At 37.6% G+C, this 26,701-nt stretch overlaps 1 pseudogene; it reads right to left on the bottom strand.

Moving 5' to 3' along the window:
• Nucleotides 1–10,516: 10,516 nt before the first annotated feature.
• On the bottom strand, nt 10,517–11,434 carry LOC140634650 (prohibitin-2 pseudogene; annotated as a pseudogene).
• Nucleotides 11,435–26,701: the final 15,267 nt, after the last annotated feature.

Raw genomic sequence — 26,701 nt, 5'->3', positions numbered from 1 at the left:
AAAGACATATAAGACACGTATGTATAAACCAGAGAAATTAAAGACTTAAATAAGTTTAATTATTAACATCAAATATTTTCACATAAGATTACTAAAATAAATGGTCATATTCTGATAACCTGTCTAATGAGATTTTTCTTTTTAATCCACTAGAAATCTTAATCACAATTGTTTTTTATGTTTACCGCACAAATCAATTTCTGGTTGAATAATATGTGTGTATAAAGCTGCACTGAATGTTTTAGGTATATTTTATCCCAAATCTCTTAGTGTTAATTATATTGCAATAAAGAAACACAAAAATGAATATGGTTAACAGTTGATGTCTGTCCTTCCTAAACTCCATCCCAACCCCCCATTCCTAGTGATTATCTTCAGAATATATATAACTTGGAATTTTGTGAGGTAAAGATAGACTAACAATAATTCTACTTAACATACAGAAAGCCTGAAGCACAAAAAATTAAATATCTCCTCTGAATAGATGTTAATGAATTGTTGGATAAACTTAACCAAGGAAGGGAAAGACCTATACTCTGAAACTATAAAGAATTGAAAGAAATTGATGGCACAAAACAAATGGAAGGATATGCTATGCTTATGGATTGGGAGGATTAATATTTTTAAAATTTCTATGCTTTGTAAAGCTATCTACAGATTTAAAGCAATCCCTATCAAAATGCCAACAATTTTTTACAGAACTAGAACAAATAATACTAAAATTTGTATAGAACCACAGAGGCCCCCAAATAGCCAAAGAAATATTGAGGAGGAACAGAGCTGAAGTTCCAGATTTCAAGATAATACAAAGTTAGTAATCAAAACAATATGGCATTGGCTCAAAAATCAGCACATAGATTAATGAAACAGGATAGAGCACCCTGAAATGAAGCCATGCTTATATGGTCAATGGAGAAAGAACAGTCTCTTCAACAAAGAGTGAAACTGGACCACTTAGTTATACCATACCCACACACAAAATAAACTCGAATGGATTCAAGACTTAAACGTGAGACCTTAAACCATAAAAAATCTTAGAAGAAAAGTTAGGCAATATTTCTTTTCTTTTTTTTCTTTCTTTTTTTTTTTACATTGGTCTTAGCAGTATATTTATGAATATTTCTCTTCAGGCAAAGGAAACAAAGCAAAAATTAATTGTTGAGATTACACCAAAAGAAAAAGCTTTTGCACAGCAAAGGAAACCATTAACAAATGAAAAGGCAACCACTGAATGAGAGTAGATATTTGCAAATAATATATCCAATAAGGGGTTAATATCCAAAAAATATAAAGAACTTACACAACACCACCAAAAAACAGTCAAAAAATAGAGGACCTGAATAGACATTTATGCAGAGGGCCAGCAGATACAAATCAAGGAAATGCAAATCAAAACCACAATGAGACATCATCTTACACCTGTCAAATGGCTAGAATTAAAAGGACAAAAAAAGTATTGGTGAGAATGTAGAGAAAAAGGAACTCTTATACACTGTTGGTGGGAATCTAAATGGATTCAGCTACTGTGGAAAACAGTACGGGAGTTCCTCAAAAAAATTAAAAATGGAATTGCCATATGATCCAGTAACATCACTACTGGGTATTTACACAAAAGGAAGGAAAAAAAAATCCAAAAAGATAAATTTCACCCTGTTTATTGCAGCATTATTTACAATAATCAAGATAGATATGGAAGAAACCCAAGTGTCCATCCATAGATGAATGGATAAAGAAGATTGTGTGTCATTCAGTGGAATCCCTATCAAAATACCATGGACTTGGGATCCCTGGGTGGCACAGCGGTTTGGTGCCTGCCTTTGGCCCAGGGCACGATCCTGGAGACCCAGGATCGAATCCCACGTCGGGCTCCCGGTGCATGGAGCCTGCTTCTCTCTCTGCCTGTGTCTCAGCCTCTCTCCTCTCTCTGTGTGACCATCATAAATAAATAAAAATTATAAAAAAAAAAATACCATGGACTTTCTTCAGAGAGTTGGAACAAATAATCATAAGATTTGTGTGGAATCAGAAAAGACCTTGAATAGCCAGGGAAATATTGAAAAAGAAAACCAGAGCCGGGGGCATCACAATGCCAGATTTCAAGTTGTACTACAAAGCTGTGATCAAGACAGTGCGGTACTGGCACAAAAACAGACACATAGATCAATGGAACAGAATAGAGAATCCAGAAATGGGACCTATGGTCAACTAATATTCGACAAAGCAGGAAAGACTATCCACTGGAAAAAGGACAGTCTCTTCAATAAATGGTGCTGGGAAAATTGGACAGCCACGTGCAGAAGAATGAAATTAGACCATTGTCTTACACCAGACACAAAGATAAACTCAAAATGGATGAAAGATCTAAATGTGAGACAAGAATCCATTAAAATCCTAGATGAATACACAGGCAACACTCTTTGAACTCGGCCACAGCAACTTCTTGCAAGATACATCCATGAAGGCAAGGGAAACAAAAGCAAAAATGAACTATTGGGACTTCATCAAGATAAAAAGCTTCTGCACAGCAAAGGATACAGTCAACAAAACTAAAAGACAACCTACAGAATGGGAGAAGATATTTGCAAGTGACCTATCAGATAAAGGGCTAGTATCCAAGATCTATAAAGAACTTATTAAACTTAACAGCAAAGAAACACAATCCAATCATAAAATGGGCAAAAGACATGAACAGAAATCTCACAGAGGAAGACATAGACATGGCCAACAAGCACATGAGAAAATGTTCTGCATCTCTTGTCATCAGAGAAATACAAATCAAAAGCACAATGAGATACCACCTCACACCAGTGAGAATGTGGAAAATTAACAAGACAAGAAACAACAAATGTTGGAAAGGATTAGGAGAAAGGGGAACCCTCTTGCACTGTTGGTGAGAATGTGAACTGGTACAGCCACTCCAGGAAACTGTGAAATTTCCTCAAAGAGTTAAAAATAGAGCTACTCTAGGGCAGCGCCCGTGGCTCAGCGGTTTAGCACTGCCTTCAACCCAAGGCATGATCCTGGGGACCCGGGATTGAGTCCCACATCGGGCTCCCTGCGCGGAGCCTGCTTCTCCCTCTGCCTGTGTCTCTGCCTCTCTCTTTGTGTGTGTTTCTTATGAATAAATAAATAAAATCTTAAAAAAAAAATAGAGCTACTCTACAAACCAGCAATTGCACTACTGGGTATTTACCCCAAATATACAGATGCAGTGAAAAGCCGAGACACCTGCACCCCAATGCTTACAGCAGCAATGTCCAACTGCGGAAGGAGCCTCGGTGTCCATCGAGAGATGAATGGATAAAGAAGGTGTGGTATATGTATACAGTGGAATATTACTCAGCCATTAGAAATGACAAATACCCACCATCTGCTTCAACGTGGATGGAACTGGAGGGTATTATGCTGAGAGAAGTAAGTCAATCGGAGAAGGACAAACATATAGTCTCATTCATTCGGGGAATATAAAAAATAGTGAAAGGGATTATAGGAGAAAGGAGAATAATGAGTGGGAAATATCAGAGGGAGACAGAAATGAGAGACTCCTAACTCTGGGAAACGAACAAGGGGTAGTGGAAGGGAAGGTGGGCGGGGGGTTGTGACTGGGTGGTGGGCACTGTGGGGGGCACTTGACGGGATGAGCACTGGGTGTTATGCTATATGTTGGTAAATGGAACTCCAATAAAAAGATATACAAAAAAAAAAAAAGATTGTGTGTGTGTGATGAAATATTACTTGGCCATAAAAAGGAATAAAATCTTGCCATTTGGAACAACATAGATGGACCTGAAAGGTATCATGCTAAGTGAAATAAGTTAAAGACAAATACCGTATGATTTCACTTAATATGTGGAATCTAAAAAATAAACAACAAAAAAGTAGACTCTAAATAGAACAAACTGGTGGTTGCTGGAGGGTAAGTGGATGAAGGAATGGGTGAACTAAATAAAGGGAATTAAGAGGTATAAACTTCCTGTTGTAAAAGTAAATCACCGAGATGAAAAGTACAGTGTAGCCAATATAGTCAATAATAATGTAATAATGTTATGTGATGACAGGGGATGACCACACGTGTGATGAACACTAAGTAATGTATAGAATTGTTGAATATACTATATGCTTACACCTGAAACTAATATAACCTCGAATGTTAATTGTACTTCAATAGAAATGTTATGAATTGTCATGTGAGAACTAAAACATGACATTATTTCCTGAGCCATCTTCTTTCCCAAAAGTATTTTGAGATGTTGGAGATACGAGGAGAGAAAATGACAATGTTTAGAAATAGATGGTATAATTCAAAGCTCTTGAATAGAGCTCTTGTTGATTAATTCTATAAATATAGTCCCTGCAAGTTTACCAAAGTTACTGTACAGGGAAATCTGGCCATTAAATTAAATACAGTGGTTCATTTGTCTGCATCACTGTCACCATGGAATCGTTTACTTAATTCTTTAAGAAAGTCTACAACTTAACTAATAGCAAAAATGTAATATTGGTGCATCTGGGTAAAAGGGAATATTTTTAGATCCTCCTTTTTTGGCTGAATGATGGTTCTTAGATATGCTCCTCATTGTTCCTTGTCAAGGTGTCATTAATTCTGTGTGATATAAATCCTACTATATGTCCAACACATTTGCTAACTCCACTCAGACCCAATTTTCATTCAAAATAAGTCAGTTAATGACAACAGAGATGATGAATTTAAAATATGAGGCCAAATGTATAACACACCAGAGGAAAAGAAAAAAATAATTCCTCTATTGTACTCATTACTGCCAGAGATACCTCAAGATCTTGAAACTATCAGTGTTTCAAATTCAAAACATGACTTTGAGCTTTATAAAAAGTAACTTATTCTCACTACAACTCTGTGAAGTAGGTATTACCATCCCTAATTTATAAAGAAACAATGTAAAATGTTTGATACTCTGTTCAGGAGCACACAGCTACCGGTCTCAGTTTTCCATCTGGGTTATGAACGTTAACTCAGCCTTGAAAGAAATCAGTAATGAATTAAATCCCTATTCTTCCCTTACTAGATTTTACTATATTTCACATATTGTAACATTTTTTTAGGGAGGAAAAGCTATTGGATTTCACTCTCATGGCATGGAAAACATGTTAATTGATTTCCTAAGTTTTACAGTATGAAATCACATATGTATAGTAGGCCAAGATACAAATATAAAGGAATACTCTGTCAAATGTAAAATACTGCAAATAAAATAATAGATTTTTTTCTTTTTTACTGGACTGAATGTCTCTAGTTGATGGAATATACTTTGTGAAAAAAAAATTTTTTTTTTTAAACAATGAATCTTCCCACTGAGGATCTTGTGGGAGGACAGGTATTTCTTTTTTCTTTTTTTTTTAATTTTTATTTATTTATGATAGTCACACAGAGAGAGAGAGAGGCGCAGAGACATAGGCAGAGGGAGAAGCAGGCTCCATGCACTGGGAGCCCGACGTGGGATTTGATCCCGGGTCTCCAGGATCGCGCCCTGGGCCAAAGGCAGGCGCTAAACCACTGTGCCACCCAGGGATCCCTACTTTGTGAAAATATTAAATGAATTATGAGCTTTAAGAGCCCCAGGTATTATTTCTCCTTGATGATATGTCATTTGAGAGGAACTTTATTTGCTAAAACTCCTGTAGACATTGTTCAATTGGATGCATTTATATTGTACATTTTCATTATTTCAAAATAGTAAGAAACATGTTTGCTTTTTGCATCAAATATTCTGTCAACTACAGACTTCTTTATTTGTTTGTTTGTTTATTTATTTATTTATTTAATTTATTTGAGAGAAAGCACGAGCCAGGCGAAGGGCAAAGGGAGAGAGAAAAGCAGACTCCTTGCTGAGCAGGGAGCCTGATCTCAGGACTCTGAGATCATGACCTGAACTGAAGGCAGACACTAACCGCCTGAGCCACCCACATGCCCCTACAGCTAACTTCTATACTGCTATTTCTTTGATAAGAATTTCTATGTCTGCATACTATTTTTTTAAGATTTTATTCATTTATTCATAGAGAGAGAGAGAGAGAAAGAGGCAGAGACACAGGCAGAGGGAGAAGCAGGCACCATAGAGAGAGCCCGAGTGGGACTCGACCCCGGGTCTCCACGATCACGCCCTGGGCTGCAGGCAGTGCTAAACCGCTGCACCACCTGGGCTGCCCTGCATACCAAATTTTTTAAAGATTGTATTTATTTACTCATGAGAGACACAGAGAGAGGCAGAGACACAGGCATAAGGAGAAGCAGGCTATTTGCAAGAAGCCCAATGTGGGACGCGATCCCCAGACCCTGGATCGGACTTAAGCTGAGGGCAGATGGTCAACCGCTGAGCCACCTAGGTATTTCTACCAAATTTTATTCTAATTATCCATGTAATTATACTTCATTAAACACTACTATCTAAAGGCCCATTTATTTGACTCATTATATTCATAATATTGATATTTTAAAATCTACAAAAAATAAAAAATGTATTTTTATGTATACCATCCAGAATCAGCAAATGTTTTATTTACTTCAAATTGTTCTCAAAAGAATACATTTAGTCAGAGATCTTTTTTGATCCTTCTTCCGCTTCCAATTTTCTTCCTTTACCCCACAAAAGCAGTAACTGCTATTAATTGGATGTGTATTCTTTTCATTCATATCCAAGTCCTTTACTGAATATGCATATATCCACATATATGTACAAAATTGTTGTATATGTGGCTTTTACATTTATATAAATGGCTTTATATTTTTATATTAGAACTTTCTATAATAACACTTGTCTCCCAAATTTAAACATTTTATTTATGTAAATCAATGTTGAAACCCCTTGTAGTTTTAAGTCAGCTTCACTATTTATTTTCTTTTTATTTTCTTTTATTCTTTTATTTTTTTGTTTTCTAAGCAGAAAATATATTTCTGCAAAAATAACATTGTTAAACTAGATGTTAAAATCTCTTCTTAGTAGCATAAATATCCATCCAGGCTTTTGAGAAATTGCATTTGATATAATTGAAAAATTGGAACATTTTCATAATCATATACTTAAAATTATACTTCTCATTGGTTCACATGTTTCATTAATTAGTTTGTTAAATTATCCACACTTGCACCACAAATGCCCAAAAAGTTAAAGCCATATGCTATCATATCAATAACTATCATCTTAAACATATCATTTTTACAAATTATTTACATAATAATTCCTATTTACCAATAAATGTGGTGAGTCGGCTTAAAAAGACACAATTAACAAGGAACCATTAGACTCCAAAACAAGACTAGGATTCCTACTATTGAACCTTATTCTGAGGATCCTAACAAATACAACAGATAAGAAAAAGAAATAAGTATTATAAATACTGAAAGGTAAATGTAAACCTGTATTTGCTAATCTTATGATTGTTTACCAAAAATGTCCAAAACAATCAACTGGAAAATCATAAAAACAAAAGAACTTGGTAATATTCAGCCTTCATAATTGTTTCGTTAGACTCATACAATGTTTTTAAACTTTGTTTAGTTGCTAATTTTTAAATTGGAATATTTTCATTAAAACCTGATTTCCAGTAATTCTTTGTCAAGAGTAAGTTTGGTAACACTGGATATAAATCATACACAGAAGCAATTGCCTGACCCATTTTTGATAGGGCATATACTTTCCAGTTCATCCTGCCCTTGCCTGGAGTAGTTGTGTTATCTGTGTAGTGTTTTAAAACCATCTGAATTTTCAATGTTGCCAAAAATGTAACATTTAGCAGACTTGATATATGAAAATGTAAAAGGTCTATATGGTCAAAGACTCCCAAGACAAAATTAAACTATAAATAACACTGGAGAAAATATTTGAAAAAAGAAGATTAAAATTCTAAAAATCCTGCCAATCAACAGTTTAAAAAACAAAAGGAAGGAAAAAAAGATGGGGGGTGGGGGAGGAAGAAAGATTCTATAGAAAAATAAGCTAAAGGTGATTAATAGAAAATTCACTTAAATAAGGGGATCCCTGGGTGGCTCAGTGGTTTAGTGCTGCCTTCAGCCCAGGGTGTGATCCTGGAGACCATGGATCGAGTCCCACGTCGGGCTCCCTGCATGGAGCCTGCTTCTCCCTCTGCCTGTGTCTCTGCCTCTCTGTGTGTGTGTCTCCCATGAATAAATAAATAAAATCTTAAACAAAAAGAAAAGAAAATTCACTTAAATATACAATTGGCTAATAAACTATAAATTAAAACAAACATAACCATTTATGCCCATTAAGTTTATGCTTTTTAATCGTAATATCCAGCACTTTCGAGAAGTGGGAAAATAATTGTTTTGGGGTGAAATTTATTTTGGTAGTATTAATATTTTAAATATATATATATATATGTCATATATATATGACATCATCATATGGTGGAATTCCATCGTCAAGATGGTGGAATAGGAGAACCCAGCCTTCATAATCTGACAAACACCAATTTAACCAATATTCATTGACAAAAGTATCCTTATGAGACCTCTGGAGTCTAGTTGAGAATTTCCAGCATCCCAATGGAGCACAACATCCAAGAGCAGCTGCATTGTGGTAAGAACACTTTCAATTTAACCTTTGTCACCCCTCCCCCAAGCTGAGATGGCTCAGCACTGAGAGAGATGAGCACTGAAGCACCTTTGGTGCTTTTGGCGCCTGATTTCTCTCACAGGGGAAACAGAAGGATGTGAGCATCCAGCTTCCCCAGTCTTTTGCAGCACTGCTCAAGAGGCTTGCTTCTGTTTCACTTCACTAAGAATGCTGAAGGAATAGATATAGTGGAATAATCTGGGGGCAGCTGAGAACAAAGAAAAGGAATGAGGGCTCTAAGTCTTGGGTCAATGACCCACAGGGGACCAGATGAGCCCACAGACCTCAGTGGCTGGTGCCCCGTGCCCCTGCAGATGGCAGCCCCACATGCTCTAACTAACTGATGCCTAGTGGATCTCAGCCATTTAGGACCTCAGTAGTTGGCTTGACTCTGTGAGATTGGGAGAAGGTGCACAACCCTAAGATTGCTCCTTTGGGAAGGAAGAGCAGTGGAGCTTGTGCCCATCATCACAGCATCTCAGTGTACTGCTCTTAGGAAAAGGAGTGGTTAACTTTCAGCACTTGGCACAACACTGTAGGGTAGAGAGAAAGCACATAATCTGAAGACTTCCATGCTAGAAAAGAGTGAGAGGAGTGGAGCAGGTGTATACATAAAAATTCTGAGAAACCCCGAATCTCTAGTTTCTTCTGAAAGCTAGTCAATAAAGCCTGGAAGAGATGACTCCTTCTTCAAATGCACAGACATTAATGTAAGGCTATAAGGAACATGAAAATTAGGGAAACAACACAACTAAAGGCAGAAAATAAATTATGAGAAACTAACCCCAAAGAAATGGAGGCCTATGAATTGCCTGACAAAGAATTAAAAATAATAATCTTAAAGAAATTCAATGAACTGCAAAAGAACACAGACAACTGAATGAAACCAGGAAAGCAATACACAAAATGAGTAACTCAACAAAGAGAAGCCATAAAATAAAAACCAAACTGAAATTCTAGAGCTGACAAATACAATAAATGAAATGAAAAATGTAACAGAGAGAGGCACCTAGGTGGCTCAGATGGTTAAGTGTCTGCCTTCAGTTTCAGTCATGACCTTGGGGGCCTGGGATCGAGTCCCACATCGGGCTCCCTGGTCAGTAGGGAGACTGCTTCTCATTCTCCCTCTGCCTCTCCCCTCCACTTGTGTGTGTGCTCTCTCTCTCTCAAATGAATAAATAAAACCTTTAAAAAAAATGTAACAGAGAGCTCTAAAAGCAGATTCAAGCAGAAGGATCAGTAAACTCAAAGACAGATCATTTTATTCATTTATTTTTATTTATTTTTTTAAGACATCATTTTAAAGTATCCAGCCATAGGGGCAAAAAGAAAAAAAAAAGAATGAATAAAATGAAAAAAGGCTCGAAGACTTAAGACCTACCATCAAGGAAAACAATACATGCATATGGGAATCCCAGAAGAATCGGAGAAAGAGATAGGAATAGGAAGCTTATTTAAAGAAATAATGTTGGGAACACTTGGCTGGCTCAGTGGTTGGTTGGGCATTAGCCTTCAGATGGTCATGATCTGGGGTCCTGGGATGGAGTCCCATATCAGGCTCCCTGTAGGGAGCCCGCTTCTCCCTCTGCCTATGTCTCTGCCTCTGTCTCTGTGTCTCTCATGAATAAATAAAATATATTTTTTTCCGTTTAAGTAATAAAAATTTATTGAGAATTCCTGGGATGGTGGTTATTGCCTCCCGACCTGGAGGGAGGAACCAACACTGTAGGAAATCACTCAGAAATCACAGTGTCCCCAACACCTCTGGCCAACACAGGGAGGAGCAAAATCATTCCCGGGTGGGGGGGGTGGGGCGGGGAACGGGTCAGGCTTTGTTCATCCAAGTGCTGGGAGGAAAGATGCAGGAAGGGCCATCACATGATACTGGGGGTGGGACAGGGGTATGCTGGACCTCAAGCTGGCTCCTCAGACACTAGGGAAGAAACGTCCACTTCTCTGGGAGCCGGATTCCTGGTCACCAGGCTCACTTCTTACTCTTGATGAGGCTGTCACGGCCCCGGGTAAAACTTTCATCCTGTAGGTTCAAGACGAGGTTGTCAGCGGTGAGATAAATACGGTTCTGTGATGTAGCGATCGTCTTAGAGGCGTTCTGGGCTGCCCGGATCTTGCACAGTTTGAGGCAGCCAGGGTTCTTGCTCAGGCTTCTCCAAGCGTTCTGGCGGCCTCGGCCTCACCCTCGGCCTGCACAGTCTTCTGCCGTCGCTCCTGCTTTGCTTTTGCTACCAAAAACTGGGCTCGCTGGGCCTCCTGCTGGGCCACTTGTTTGGCTTCCACAGCAGCTGTGTATTCTCGGCTAAAGCCCAGCTCTGTGATGGCCACGTCCTCCAGGCTGAGGCTGAAGTCTCTGGGCGTCTCCGTCAGCTCCCGCCGGTCCACAAGGATACCTGGGCCCTCCGGGTGATCAGGGCCGAGGCACTGAACTTGGCCGCCACGCTTTTCAGCACCTCGTGGCCATGGACGGCGCACTCGCCCCTGTAGTCCCGCGCTCGGCGCTGATCCATACCGGGAAGCTCCGTAGCACTGGGTCGAGAGAGCCCTCGCAGGGAGGTGTTCACCATCTGCAGGTCTTTGGAGCCTGTGGGGGAGGAGATTTTTCGCGGTCTGGCCCGAATGTCATAGATGATGGGGTACTGGAACCAGGGATCCTGAAGCGAAGGCCCTCGGCCAGTGTGGTGTCCTGCTGCACGCCCCCGATCCCTTCCACGGTGAACACCGACCCCCAGCAGCAGCTTCAGCGCCGTGCCCATGCCCCGGGGCCCAGAGGGCAGCCGTCCCGCGAAGTCCTTCAGGTTCTGGGCCATGTCGGATCCTGAGGCCGGCAGACCAGAGGTCAGAAGCGGGCGCCGGCCTACCTCGACCCTACTCCAGTTTAGAGATTGCACCCTTCCCACGAGGGTCCGGGGCCCGAGGAGCTCGCGGGAGAAAGCTAAATAAAATATATATATATTTTTTTTAAATTAAGAAATAACATTGGAAACTCTTCAAATATAGGGAGGGAAATAGACATCCAGATGCATGAAGCTCAAAAACCATAATATAGGTAAACTGGAAGAGGTCTACACTGAGACACATTGTAATTCAATTGTCACAAGTGAAACACAAAGAGAGAATTTTGAAAGCAGCAAGGAAAAAGCAGTTCGTTGCCTATAAGGAATGCTCATAAGACTATGAACAGATTTCTCAGCATAAACCTAGCAGGTCATGAGAGAGTAGGATGATATATTCAAAGTACTCAAACGACAAAAATAACAACAAACTGCCAACCAAGAATACTATACCTGTCAAAACTGTTCTTTAAAAAACAAGAGATAAAGGTTCTCCCAAATAACACTGAGTAACTTTGTTATCACTAGATAACATATCTAGTGATATGTTCATATCCTACAAGAGTTCATATCCTACAATTCATATCCTACAAGAAGTGTCAAAGAAAGTTCCTCAAGTTGAAATGAAATGATACTAAAGAGCAAACAAAAGTATATGAATGTATGAATCTCACTGCTAGGGGCCTGGGTGGCTCAGTCAGTTAAGATCTGCCTTCAGCTCAGGTCCCTGCTCAACAGGGCGTCTGCTTCTCCCTCTTCCTGTGTGCCCCTTCCCCTCTGCTCATGCTTTCTCTCTCTGTCTCTCTATCAAATGAATGAATGAATGAATGAATGAATGAATAAATAAAATATTTTTAAAAGTATAAATAAATAAAAAATCTCATTGGTAAAGGTAAATATATAGATAAACAAAGAATAATGTAATACTGTAATGATGGTACATAAGTCACCTCTAACCCTAGTACAGAAGTTAATAGATAAGTGTTAAAAATAACTATAAAACATCTGTTAATATATACATAATTTAAAAATATAAATTAAGACATCAATAACAATAATACCAATAATTAAATGTGTATGTATGACCTAAAAGTATAGTTTTTGTATGCAACCAAAGTTTGGTTATCAGCTTTATTTTTTTTAATTATTTTTATAAATTTATTTTTTATTGGAGTTCGATTTACCAATATACAGTATAACACCCAGTGCTCATCCTGTCAAGTGCCCCCCTCAGTGCCCATCACCCAGTCACCACAACCCCCCGCCCACCTCCCCTTCCACTACCTCTTGTTCATTTCCCAGAGTTAGGAGTCTCTCATTTCTGTCTCCCTGTTTGATATTTCCCACTCATTATTCTCCTTTCTCTTATAATCCCTTTCACTATTTTTTATATTCCCCGAATGAATGAGACCATATAATGTTTGTCCTTCTCCGATTGACTTATTTCACTCAGCATAATACCCTCCAGTTCCATCCACGTTGAAGCAGATGGTGGGTATTTGTCGTTTCTAATGGCTGAGTAATATTCCATTGTATACATATACCACATCTTCTTTATCCATTCATCTCTCAATGGCTCAGGTCATGATCTCCTGGTCCTGTGATTGAGCCCAATGTGGGGCTCCACACTCAGTGAGGAGTCTGCTTGAGATGCTCTCTCTCTCTCTCTCTCCCTCTGCCCTGAAACTATAGAGCTGTTCCCCACTTGTTCTTTCTTTCTCTCTCTCAAAGTAAATAAATAAATCTTAAACAAAAAGACACACAATGGCTAAAAATCAAGAGATGAAAACGTATATTCCATGCAAATTGTAACAAAAAGAAAGCAGAGTGGCTATATTTATATCAGACAAATATATATAAGTCAAAAATTAACAAGAGACAAAGATAGTCATTATTATTATATAATGATAAAACGTCAATTCAACTGGAAGATAGAACAATTATAAATATGTATACACTCAACATCAGAGCATCTAAATATATAAAGCAGGGGCAACCCGGGTGGCTCAGCGGTTTAGCGCTGCCTTCAGCCCAGAGCGTGATCCTGGAGACCCGGGATCGAGTCCCACGTTAGGCTGTCTGCATGGAGCCTGCTTCTCCCTCTGCCTGTGTCTCTGTCTGTCTGTCTGTCTCTCTCTCTCTCATGAATAAATAAATAAAATCTTAAAAAAATAAATATATAAAGCAAACATTAACAAATGTGAAGGGAGAAATAGCAATACAGTAATAGTAGGAGACTTCAACACCCCACTTTCTTTATGAGTATAACATCCAGACAGAAAATCAATAAGGAAACAGCAGAATTGAATAACATTATAGACTCGATGGACCTAATAGATATATGCAGAACACTTCATCCAACAGCAGTGGAATACACACTCTTCTCAAGTACACTCAGAACATTGTCCAGGAGAGATTTCATGTGAAAAGACAAATCTTAACAAATTTAACAAGATTGAAATAATCCCAAATATTTTTTTCAAACACAATGGAATTAAACTAGAAATTAATAATGCAAGAAGGGGATGCCTGGGTAGCTCAGCAGTTGGGCATCTGCCTTTAGCTTAGGGTGTGATCCCAGGATCTGGGATCAAGTCCCGCATCAGGCTCCCTGCACGGAGCCTGCTTCTCCCTCTGCCTATGTCTCTCTGTGTCTCTCATGAATAAATAAATAAAATAATAATGCAAGAATATGGGAAAATTCATAAATATATGAAAATTAGGTAACACACTCTTGAATAACCATTGGGTCAAAGAAGAAGAAATTAGAGGGAAATTAGAAAATACCATGAGAAAACAAAAAAGAAAACAACATACCCAAAATTGTGGGATGCAATGAAAACAGTAGTAAGAGGGAATTTTACGGTGACAAATTCCTACATTAAAAAAGAAGAAAGCTCTGAAATAATAAGCTAACTTTACACCTCAAGGAACTTATAAAAAAGGGAGAAACTAGGCCTAGTTAGCAGAAGAAAAGAAATAATAAAGACTAGACCGAAAATAAATGAAATAGAAACTAGAAAAACAACACCAAATTTTACAAAATCCAAGAGTTGGTTTTCTGAAAAGGGTCATAAAGATAAGGGGGTGCCTGACTGGCTTGGTCAGTAGAGCATGTGACTCTTGATCTCAGGGTTGTGAGTTTGAGCTGCATGTTAGGTCTAGAGATTACTTAAAATAGATTTTTTTTTTAAGGCAAGCCCTAAAAAAAGACAAGCCCTTAGCCAGACAAAGAAAAAAGAGAACACTCAAATAGATATAATTAGAAATTAAACAGGATATATTACAACTAATGAATCACATAAAAAAAATCAGTGACTATTATAAACAATTATTTGCAACAAAGTGGATTATCAAAAAGAAATTGATAAGTTCTTAGAGACAAATAATGTGCCAAGGCTGAATCAAAAAGAAATATTAACCTGGAAGAGACCAATAACAAATAAGATTGAATCAGTACTAAAAAAAGGAAAAAGGAAATCCCGAAAAAGGAAATCCCAGTACCAGATGGCTTCACAGTTGAATTCTACCAAATATTTAAGGAGGAATAATACTAATCCATCTTAAACTGCTTGTTCCAAAACATTGAAGAAGGGGAAACGCTTCAAAACTTACAAAACCAGCATCACCCTGATACTGAAGCCAGTTAAAGACACCGCAAGAAAAGAAAAAAGCCAATATTCCTGCTGAACATAAATTGAAAAATCCCTAACAAAATATTAGAAAATAGAATTCAATAGCACACTATTTTTTTTAAAGATTTATTTATTTATTTATGATAGAGAGAGAGAGAGACAGAGAGGCAGAGACACAGAGGGGAGAGAGAGAGAGACACAGAGGGGAGAGAGAGAGAGACACAGAGGAGGGAGAAGCAGGCTCCACGCCGCCAGGAGCCCCAGGCGGCACTCGATCCCGGGCTCCAGGGTCGCCCCCTGGGCCAAAGGAGGCGCCAAACCGCTGAGCTACCCAGGGATCCCCCTCAATAGCACATTAAAAAGATATACATAATTTATCCTTGGATAGTTCAACGTATGCAAATCAATCAATGTGATACATAACATTAAAAGAGTGAAGGATAAAAATCACATGATCATCTCAATAGATGCCAACAAAGAATTTGACCAAACTAAACACTATTTTATGATAGAAATTTCTAATAAGATAGAAGAAATTTACTTCAAGAAAAAATGCCATATGTGAAAAATCCACCATGAACATCATACTCAATGGTAAGAAACTGAAAGCTTTTCCTCTAAGATCAAGATAAGACAAGGATGCCACCTCTTGACACTTCTATTTAACATAGTACTAGAAGGGTTTTTTTTTTTTTAATATTTTATTCATTTATTCATGAGAGATGCAGAGAGGCAGAGACACAGGCAGAGGGAGAAGCAGATCCTCGTAGGGAGCCCGATGCAGGACTCAATCCCAGGACCCCAGGATCATGCCCTGAGTCAAAGGCAGATGCTCAACCACTGAGTCAACCAGGCGTCCCTGTACTAGAAGTTTTAACCAGAGAAATGAATCAAGAAAAAGACAAGATATAAAAAAAAAAAAAAAAAAAAAAAAAAAAAAGAAAAAGACAAGATATCTAAATCAAAACAATCCCATTAACAAAAGCATCAAAAAGAATAACATATTTAGGAATAAACTTAACCAAGAAGTGAAAGATGTGTACACTGAAAACTATAAAACATTGATAATGGGCAGCCCGGGTGACTCAGTGGTTTAGCTCTGCCTTTGGCCCATGGCATGGTCTGGTGGACTCAGGATCGAGTCCCACGTCGGGCTTCCGGCGTGGAGCCTGCTTCAATCTCTGCCTGTGTCTCTGTGCCTCTCTCTCTCTCTCCCTGTGTGTGTCTCTCATGAATAAATAAATAAAATCTTAAAAAAAAATTGATAAGGGAAATTTTTAAAGGCACAAATAAATGAAAATACATTTTATGTTCCTGGATTGAAAAAATCTTTGTTATTAAAATGTACATACAATCCAAAGGAATCTACATATGCAATGTAGGCATTGTAACAGGCAACAAAAGCAAAATAGACAAATGGGAATACATCAAACCAAAGCTTCTGCAAGGAAAAGGAGACAATCAACAAAGTAAAAGACAACCTATGGAACGGAAGGAAATATTTGTAAACCATATATATCTGATGAAGGTTTAATAGTCAAGAAATATTAGGAACTCATATAATAGTGAAAAAAAGCAAATAACTTGATTTTTTAAATGGATAAGGGATCTGAATAGATGTTTTTCCAAAGAAGATATATAAATGGCCAACAGGTACTCAACATCACTAATCATCAGGGAAACACAAATTAAAACCACAATGAGATATCACCTCACATCTGTTAGGATGGCCATTATTAAAAAAAGAAAAGAGAGGGAGCACTTGGGTGGCTTAGTTGGTTAAGTGTCAGATTCTTGATTTCAGTTCAGGTCATGATCTCAGAGTTGTGAGATCAAGCCTCGAGTTGGGATCCATGCTCAGTGTGGAGTCTGCTTGAGATTCTCTGTCCCTCTTCCTCTACCCCTCCCTTGACTCTTGCTCTCTCCTATCTCTCTCTAAAATAAATAAAATCTTAAAAAGAAAGAGCTAACAAGTGTCAGTGAGGATGTGGAGAAAAGGGAACCTTTGTACACTGTTGGTTGTTGTGTAAATTAGTGAAGCGACTATAAAAAATAGTATGAAAGTTCTTTAAAAATTAAAAATAGAAATATCATATGATCCAAATAATTCTGCTTCTGGATATATATCCAAAGAATTGAAATTAGTATCTTTAAGAGATATCTGCATTTCCATGTTCACCTGTAGCATTGTTCATAATGATGAAGGCATGGAAGCAACCTTAGTGTCCATCAGTGGATGAATGGATACAAAAAATGTAGCATGTACATACAATGGAATATTTTTCAGCCATTTAAAAGAAGAAAATTGGGATCCCTGGGTAGCTTAGTGGTTTAGCGCCTGCCTTTGGCCCAGGGCGTGATCCTGGAGACCCAGGATTGAGTCCCACATTGGGCTTCCTGCATGGAGCCTGCTTCTCCCTCTGCCTGTGTCTCTGCCTCTCTCTCTCTCTCTCTCTCTGTCTCTCATGAATAAATAAAATCTTAAAAAAGAAGAAGAAGAAAATCCTGCCATTTGTGATAATATGAATGAGCCTGGAGAACATTATGGTAGCTGAAATAAGCCAGACACCAGAGAACAAATACTACATTATCCCATTTATAGGAGGAATCTAAAATAGTTAAACACATAGAAGCAAAGTATAGAATGATGGCTACCAGAATCTGAGAAGAGGAAATGAGGATGTGTTGGTCAAAGAGTACAAAGTTGCAGTTATGCAAGGTGAATACATCCGAGAAATCTACTGTTCAGCATAGTATTGATAGTCAATAATACTGAATTGTATACTTAAAATTTTGGTTAGACAGTAGATCTTATGATGTTCTTATGACACATACCACATAAAGAGGGTGAGAAGACTCTTCTGGAAGTGAGGGATACGTTTATGGCATTAATTGTGGTAATGGTTTCATGGATATATACTCATCTCCAAATTCATCAAGTTGTATACATTAAATATGTTCAGCTTTTTCCATATCAATCACACCTAAATAACATGGCTTAAAATATGTATGTGCCTTTTTTTTAATATTTATTTATTTATTTATTTATTTATTTATTTATTTATGATAGTCACAGAGAGAGAGAGAGAAAGAGAGGCAGAGACACAGGCAGAGGGAGAAGCGGGCCCCATGCACCGGGAGCCCGATGTGGGATTCCATCCCGGGTCTCCCGGATCGCGCCCTGGGCCAAAGGCAGGCGCCAAACCGCTGCACCACCCAGGGATCCCTGTATGTGCCTTTTGATAGGGAATTTCACTTCTATAAATTGATCCCATTGAAATGCTTATACATATGCACCAAGATATACATACATAAGGAAATTTAACACAGTGTAAAAGTACATTACCAAGGTATTAGTGTCCCCTCATCATTACATTTGTGCTTTAGGGCCCCCCAGAACATAATTCTAACCCAGGCTTTATCTTGACTAGTCTGTGTCCCTAAAGGAGAATTCAGGTGGATGGTATAAAGGAGAAACAATGAAAGTTGGTGCTGTAAATTAAGGGAGGTTGGAGGTGTTCTAAGCTAATCTAAGATTGGGAAGGAAGGTGGAGAGGGTGAGAAGGAGCCTAAGGAGGGTCCAGGACCCCATATGGATCTTATATGGGGATTGTACACGGATGGCTGTGTGAGTATCAAGGATTGGCCATTGAGAGCCCAGTTCTGGGGATAGTTTCAACGGTAGCATCTAAACTGGGTAACAGAAGAATTAGCAGTTTGGGGGTAACCTCTGTGGATTAAATTCCAGATGCCTGCCATCTTCCTGGATCAAGATAAGCTCCTAGATTCCAGTGCCATCTAGTGGAGATGGGCAAAGACCCAAATAATGACATAGTGGAGTGACCCCATAAATTGTACAAGCTGAGATATTTTGAAAGAGAAAGTGGCTTAGTTATACCAAGACAACCAGTGAAAACTGGAAGAAATGGGCATTGTAGTAATATTAAATGTTTTACCTACTTTGGAAAACAGGAGATATAGGAGAATATGTACAGGCATACCTCATTTTATTGCACTTCACAGACATTGCGTTTTTTTGTTTGTTTGTTTTTTGTTTTTTTACAAATTGAAGGTCTGTGGCAACCCTACATCAAGCAATTCTATCAGTGTCATTTTTCCAACAGTATTTGCTCACTTCATATCTCTGCATCACATTTTGGCAATTTTCACAGTATTTCAAACTTTTTTCATTATTATTATGATAATAATATCATTATCAATAATATCAATTATTATTATGATAATAATTATCATTATTTGTCATGGCGTTCTGTGATAAGTGAGTTTCTTTCAGTGATTTTTGATATTACTATTGTTATTGTTTGGGGGCACCACATAATATGGCCAACTTAATCAATAATTGTGTTTGGGGCACTTGGTGGGCTCAGTCAGTAGAGCATGTGACTCTTGATCTCGGAGTCATGAGTTTGAGCAACACCTTGGGGGTAGAGATCACTTAAAAACAATAAATAAATAAAGTGTGTGTGTTCTGACTGCTTCATTGACTGGCCTTCCCCTTATCTCTCTCCCTCTTCTCAAACCTACTTCCTAAGATACAACAATATTGAAATCAGACCAATTCATAACCCTCAATGGCCTCTAAGTGTTCAAGTGAAAAGAGACACAAGTCTCGTACTTCACATTAAAAGCTAGAAATTATTAAGTTTAATGAGGAAGGCATGTCAAAAGCAGACATAGGCTGAAAGCTAGTCCTCTTGTGCTAAACAGCCAAGCTGTGAATGCAGAGGGAAGGTTGTTGAAAGAAATTTAAAGCGCTAATCCAGTGAACACATGAATTATAAAAAAGCAAAACAGCCTTATTGCTGAGATGGAGATAGTTTGAGTGATCTGGAGAGATCAAACGAGCCACAACATTGCCCTAAGCCAAAACCTAATCCAGAGCAAGGCTGGACTCTCTTCAATTCCATGAAAGCTGAGAGAGGTGAGGAGGCTGCAGGCACAAAGTCTGAAACTGGCAGAGGGGAGTTCATAACATTTAAGGAAAGAAGTCATCTCCATGACATCAAAGTGCAAAGTAGAGCAGCAAGTGCTGATGGAGAAGCTGCAACAAGGGATCCAGAAGATCTAGTTAAATAAGGTCATTACTGAATATACACTGAACAATAGATTTTCAATATAGATGGAACAGCCTTCTATTGGAAGATGATGCCATCTTGGCCTTTCATGGTTAGAGAGGAGAAGTCAATGCCTGGCTTCAAAGCTCCAGAGGACAGGCTGGCTCTCTTGTTAGGGGTTAATGCAGCTGGTGACTTTAAGTTGAAGCTACTGCTCCTTTCCCATCTGAAAATCCTAGGGCCCTTACGAATTAAGCTAACTTTACTCTGCCTATGCTCTATAAATGGAACAATAAAGCCTAGATGATACCACATCTGTTTACGAATGGTTGACTGAATATTTCAAGCCCACTGCTGAAACCTACTTCTCAGAAAAAAAGATTTCTTTCAAAATACTACTGCTCGTTGACAATACACCTGGCCACCCAAGAGCTCTGATGGAGATGTACAATGAGATGAATGTGGTTTTCATGCCTGCTAACTCAACATCCATGCTGTAGCCCATGGATCAAAGGATAATTTTGTCTTTCAAGTCTTATGATTTAAGAAATATATTTCATAAGGCCATAGGTAACATGGAATTCTTCTGATGCATCTGGGCAAAGTCAATTGAAAACCTTCTAGAAAGGATTCACCATCCCAGATACCACTAAGAATATTCATGATTCATGGGAAGAGATAAACATATGCACATTAATAGGAAGTTAGAAGAAGTTGATTCTAGCCCTCATGGATGACTTTGAGAAGTTCAAGACTTCAGTGGAAGAAGTCACTGCAGATGTGGTGGAAATAGCAAGAGAACTAGAATTAGGAGACCAGCCTGAGGATGTGACTGAATTGTGCAATCTCATGATAAAACTTGAGTAGATGAAGAGTTGCTTCTAGTACATGAGCAAAGAAGGTGGTTTCTTGACATGGAAACTGCTCATGATGAAAATGCTGTGAAGATTGTAGAGATGACAATAAAGGATTTAGAATCTTTCATAAATTTGGTTGAGAAAGCAGTGGTATAGAGTTTGAGAGCATTGACTGCAGTTTGAAAAGAAGTTTTGTGAGCAAAATGCTATCAAACAGTATTCATGCTACAGAGAAGTCATTCATGAGAGGAAGAGCGTCAATTGATGCAGCAAACTTCACTGTTGTCTTATTTTAAGAATCACCACAGCCATCTGACCTTTAGCAACCACCACACTGGCCAGTTAGCAGCCAAGACATGGAGGCAAGACCCTTCCCCAACAAAAAAGATTATGACTCACTGAAAGCTCACATAATGGTATTTTTTTAACAATGACAAATTTTAAAATAAAGGTATGTACATTTTTTTTTCAGACATAATGCTATTGTGCACTTAGTAAACTACAATATAGTGTAAACATAAGTTTTATATGCATGAGGAAACAAAAATTCATTTGAACTTTATTTATTGAATTATTTATTTTATTGCAATACTGGCTTTATTGCAGTGTACTGGAACTGATCTTGCAGTGTTTTGGAGATAGACCTATATGTAGATGTATATTGTACATAACAGATGTTATTTGTTATATATTGTATATATAACAAAGCAAATGCTACACTTCTTATATTTTGAGTATGTCATGTGGCAATTTCTATCATTGCCTTTGTCATAGTAAAAAAATTAAAATCAAAACATCTTAGTTTATAACACCTGAATCATCAAATTCTGTATGCACATGATAAAAACTGAAATAGATTTTTATGTACAGATATGGAAAGTACAATGCAATAAATTCTAAAAGTTTCCCTGTGGTTTTGTGTTGTGTCAGTTTGGTTTTATACTGGAACTATGGTTTCCATATTTCCATGCCCTTATGATATTGGATTAGAGTTGGCCAAAAGAGAAATATATTTCAGAGGTAGTTAGGATGTGGACGTAATGGTTCAGACATTATTCTCTGAAGGTCCTCATGGTTAGACAGGGAGCCTTATCTCATTATTACTAATTTTAAGGTTCTAATTTAGAAATCCTAGCCAACCATTAATTTTATCTCAATATTCATGTTTTATTTTCAAGGAAAATATTTTCAAGATCACCAGACACCAGTGGTGTAAAAAAAAAAAAAAACCTTCATTATGGGATAGTTTTCATTATTATCTTCAAAGCATTTTTCTTTGCAAGCATCCTCAAAGTCTTTTTTTTTTTAATATAGTCTACTCTCTACCTCAGAGCATTACACATAAAATTGCCCACAATCTGTAACTCATCCCTTAATAATGCCCCTTGACATAGTATTCTCTATTTTTATTGGCCTCAGGTATACTAATTATGTGTGTTTAATATAATCTTTTAGAATCTAAAAGGAAATTACAATTTAGTTTTACACACATTAGAACACAATTTATTGTAATTGCTTCAGGTCTAGATGGCATTTTTAACCTCTTTTCCAATTTCTTTTTTTTTTAAAGATTTTATTTATTTATTCATGAGAGACACAGAGAGAGAGAGCCAGAGACATAGGCAGAGGGAGAAGCAGGCTCCCTCTGGGGAGCCTGATGCAGGACTCCATCCCAGGACCCCAGGATCACACCCTGAGCCTAAGGCAGATGCTCAACTACAGAGCCACCCAGGCATCCCCCTCTTTTCCAATTTCTGAGGGGATTTATATAATCACTTATGGTTTAAGTCTCAGGATTTCACAGCTTCCACCTAACCATCAACCACACTTTTTAAATTTTTTTCAGTCTCACTTTTAAAATTGTTGTTTCTTTTTTCTATTGCAATTTCTTTTCACATAAAATCAATTTAGGCTTAAAGAAGCTTCCTGTTACTGAACTTCTATACTTGTGGCTCCTTTATGATTCTGGCACTATTGCAGGCCATATATTTTTACTATTAAGTAACGCAATTGACATCTAATCCACTAATTTTAGAAAAATTTGGAGAAAAAATGATTGAATTTTCTGTATTAATACAGTGCTAGCCTCAATCTTAGACATAATTAGATAATTACCCTGACTCTATATTCTGTATGTATAACAAATCAAATGAATGTGTTTATGAATATGGTTTACAATCTTTAGTGTCTGCATAACCATCGTAATACAGTTTTGCCTCATCACCATTACACCATTAGTCAGGAGAGGCTAGATTATGCTGTGGTATCAAACAATCCCCCAAATCTCAGTGGCTTATAAAAACAAAGGTTTATTTTTCTCTTGCACTACATGTCCATTATGGGCCAGCAGCAGCTTTGTTCCACATCCTATTCACTCTGGAACCCTGGGTGATGGAGCACCCTCTATCTGGAACATCGCTGATCATCAAGGCAAAAGAAAAGAGAACACGTGACCCATGAGTGAACTCTTCTGCCCAGACAAAACACGTCCATGGTCAAAGCAAGTCATAAGGCCAAACCTGCCATTAAGGGGATGAGAATACATAATATTGCGGTAGGAAAGGGCAGGAAATATTGGGGAACAATAATATATCCTACCACAATTTTTTCTTTAACCAAAAAGTCAAAGTTTTTATACGTCAATTAATATCCAGCTTCACTGAAAGAACTGAAAGAACATGTTTTTTCTTATCTACTTCCTATTTAATATAATATTTTCCATTTTTCCACATCAGGCTATATATCTTAGAGTGACAAAATTTTTATGTTGGGAGTGCCTTAGAGACAGTCCAACACAAGCTACTTATTGTATTAATATCCAGGGAAGAAATTGCAACATGTCCATGTCCTAAATTGCAATTAGACACAAAATAGAACTAAGTCTCCCAGCTCATAGTTGAATCCCTCTTCTGCCACAAATAGCTTTGTTTCCAAAACTGAGTTATTAAAATGGTGAGATTCTTAATAAGTTAGAGTACATGGTATCGTACATGGTATCATTCAGTACATAAAACATAATTACAGAAAACCTTTACAAGTATGTGGGGAAAAATGTAAAGCTGGAACTTGTGTTAGGATATCATGCTTACAACATATGCTTTTGTATAAGGAATCCTCTGGCTGCAAATAGAAAACCTAAACCCAAGCTGGCTAAAGGAAATGAAATGAATTGACTCACATAATTAAACAGGTTAGTGGAAAAGTTAGCTTTGACCATGAATCCAGGGGTTTATATGATGTTATCAGGATCCTTGTATCTTTAGCTATTTTCTCCTCTGGGTTGACCTTCTACTCACATAGTCCCTGAAGCACCAGGCTTACATTCTAGAAGTGTAATATCTCAGCCAAAAGCCTTATCATTCCAGGGACCTGGGAATCCTCTCACCGCTTGAGTCATATGTTTATCCTTGAGCCCATCACTGTGGCAGAGGGAAGCAGTGTTCTGATTGGTGATACCAGGTCATGAGGGATCAGGCTCACACGTGTCAGGTGCATTGAGAGGGGAGGAAGGGTTGGTTTTTAAAGAAAAAATCAGACTGCTCTTTCCAACAAAGGCAAGGCAAAAGCAACACATGTTCCTCATAGCTACTGATTGCTCTGGTTCTCCACGGGGAAGACCAGGAAATTTTGGCAAAATTTATACTTAAAAAAAAAGAGTAAAAACCATAAAATGGATTTGATAAGTAGGCGTATGGTGGAAAATAACATATGGGGATGATTACTACAAGAAATTTTAGCATGAACATGGTGAACTTTTCTGTGGAATCAAGGAAATCTGAGTGTGAGGATCAAAAATAAATTGGGAATGAAAATACATGATTTAAAAGAGTCTGTTTTTCTTTGGGAGGTATCCACATATTTTTTTCTCTTGTTTCCCTCCCAAACACATCACCTACCACCAATCTTTGTGAAAATATGTGTAGGTTTCTTGGAGAAGAAAAATTTTTCGTTTTGTTGCCATGGTTCCCAGGTGAGTCGCTAGTAGGAAAACAAGAACACCACTGTGATTTTTTGACAGTATATCCTGTCATACCAAGAAAACACTTGAGATCAAATGAACAATTTTAAACCATTGTTTCTGTTACTACTGCCCAGTTTTCCACTTTGATTTTCTGCTTTAGTGTTCCAGAAATCTTCCTCCAAATTACATGATATGAAAATCATTATTTACCTTATTGTTGATTTATTAAAGAGAATACAGTAAAAATTCATACTTTCAGATGCACTAGTCAATCGGTAAAATTAACTTCAGGCTGTATGTTGATATTTAAAACAGAAAAAAAGTGACCAATTGATGCCATGGTATTCTTAGTTTCTGTTGTTGATAATCTTTTACTATGCAAGAGTGCAGTATAGCTGGAAGATACTGGAATGTGAAAGGGGAGATACAAAGGCTCCCCATGGGAAGCCAGAAATTCTACTTTCCTTATCTGATACTGTTGCAGTCAAGAAGCAGTCTAAGGTCTCATGAAACAAGAAATGGAAGTTTAAGTAGGTTACAAATTTCAAAGTAACCAATAAAAGAACTACAATTTATATCTATAAAAATTGGGAGAAGGAGAAGAGGAAGAGGAGGTAGATATCTTATAAAAAGCTATATCTTTACGTTTTACAAGGGGGATTAATAGGTATTGCTTAAACTTGATAAATAAACAAAAAATAATTTAAGTATATTATTTAGAATTATGGAGGTGACCACCAGGAAGTTCTAAAATCATAAAAGGTTAAAGTCAGTTACCTGTGAGAAGTAGGTTTGGGGATGGGATGAGGAGAGGAGTTTTATTCTTCTCTAAATATTTTCCTGTTACTGTTGGACTTTTAAACCTTGTACATATATTACCTTACTAGTTGTAAAAGTAGAAAACAGTACAGAGGCTTTTCTGCCCTGATACACATGTGTGTATTCCTATATAAGAATCCTTGACAGGTTAGATCATTGCTTTGGAATGAGAGATAATATGGGAAAGTCTAGCATATGAAAATTTCAAAATTACTTTTCTTGTTTTGGTAACTAGTGGCTTTGAGAAGATAGAAAATCCCACTTAACTGAGACCAAACTTTTTATCTGGGCACTCAGGCTCTCTATAATCACATCCCGTACTACCCACCCCACATTATCTATTGCCACCGCCCTGTGCATATGGCTTCTACTTATTCTAGCCAGTCTCCTTCCTATCCTCTACATGCAGCTAGTACTTATTTTAATATTTTTCTACATATTCTGACAGACTATGAGCTCCTGCAATGCAAGGCCCACAAGTAGACAATCAATAAGCAATTCTTAAATTAATGAGTGTGATTGCTTTGAGGTTTTGCTTTTTTCTGTTTCTCTAGAATCCTTCTGTACCCAACTGCCTCCCACTTGCTTCCATTTCTTCTCTGAATTCCTATCACCAACATATGTAATGTATTATTAAGCAATATATAAGACACCTACTCCATGCTGGGTCTATGCCAAGCATACAGAGATGAACAAGATGGATGTAACTGCTGTCTAGATATGAAGCAGATAATATACAGTTAGTGATCTAACTACTTCAGAGTACAATATGACCCTAAATTCTCAAATTGAATTAACTATCAAATATTTCTGAAGGAAGTGCAAAAAGTATTCACATTCTAGTTGGAAGGATAAAATATATCTGCTATTTACATATGTAAAAAAGATAGTAAATA

The sequence above is a fragment of the Canis lupus genome, chromosome 6 (genome assembly GCF_048164855.1).
Source record: "Canis lupus baileyi chromosome 6, mCanLup2.hap1, whole genome shotgun sequence".
Lineage (NCBI taxonomy): Eukaryota > Metazoa > Chordata > Mammalia > Carnivora > Canidae > Canis > Canis lupus.
The sequence above is the reverse complement of the archived record's forward strand: the minus strand, read 5'-3'. Positions and strand labels throughout refer to the sequence as shown.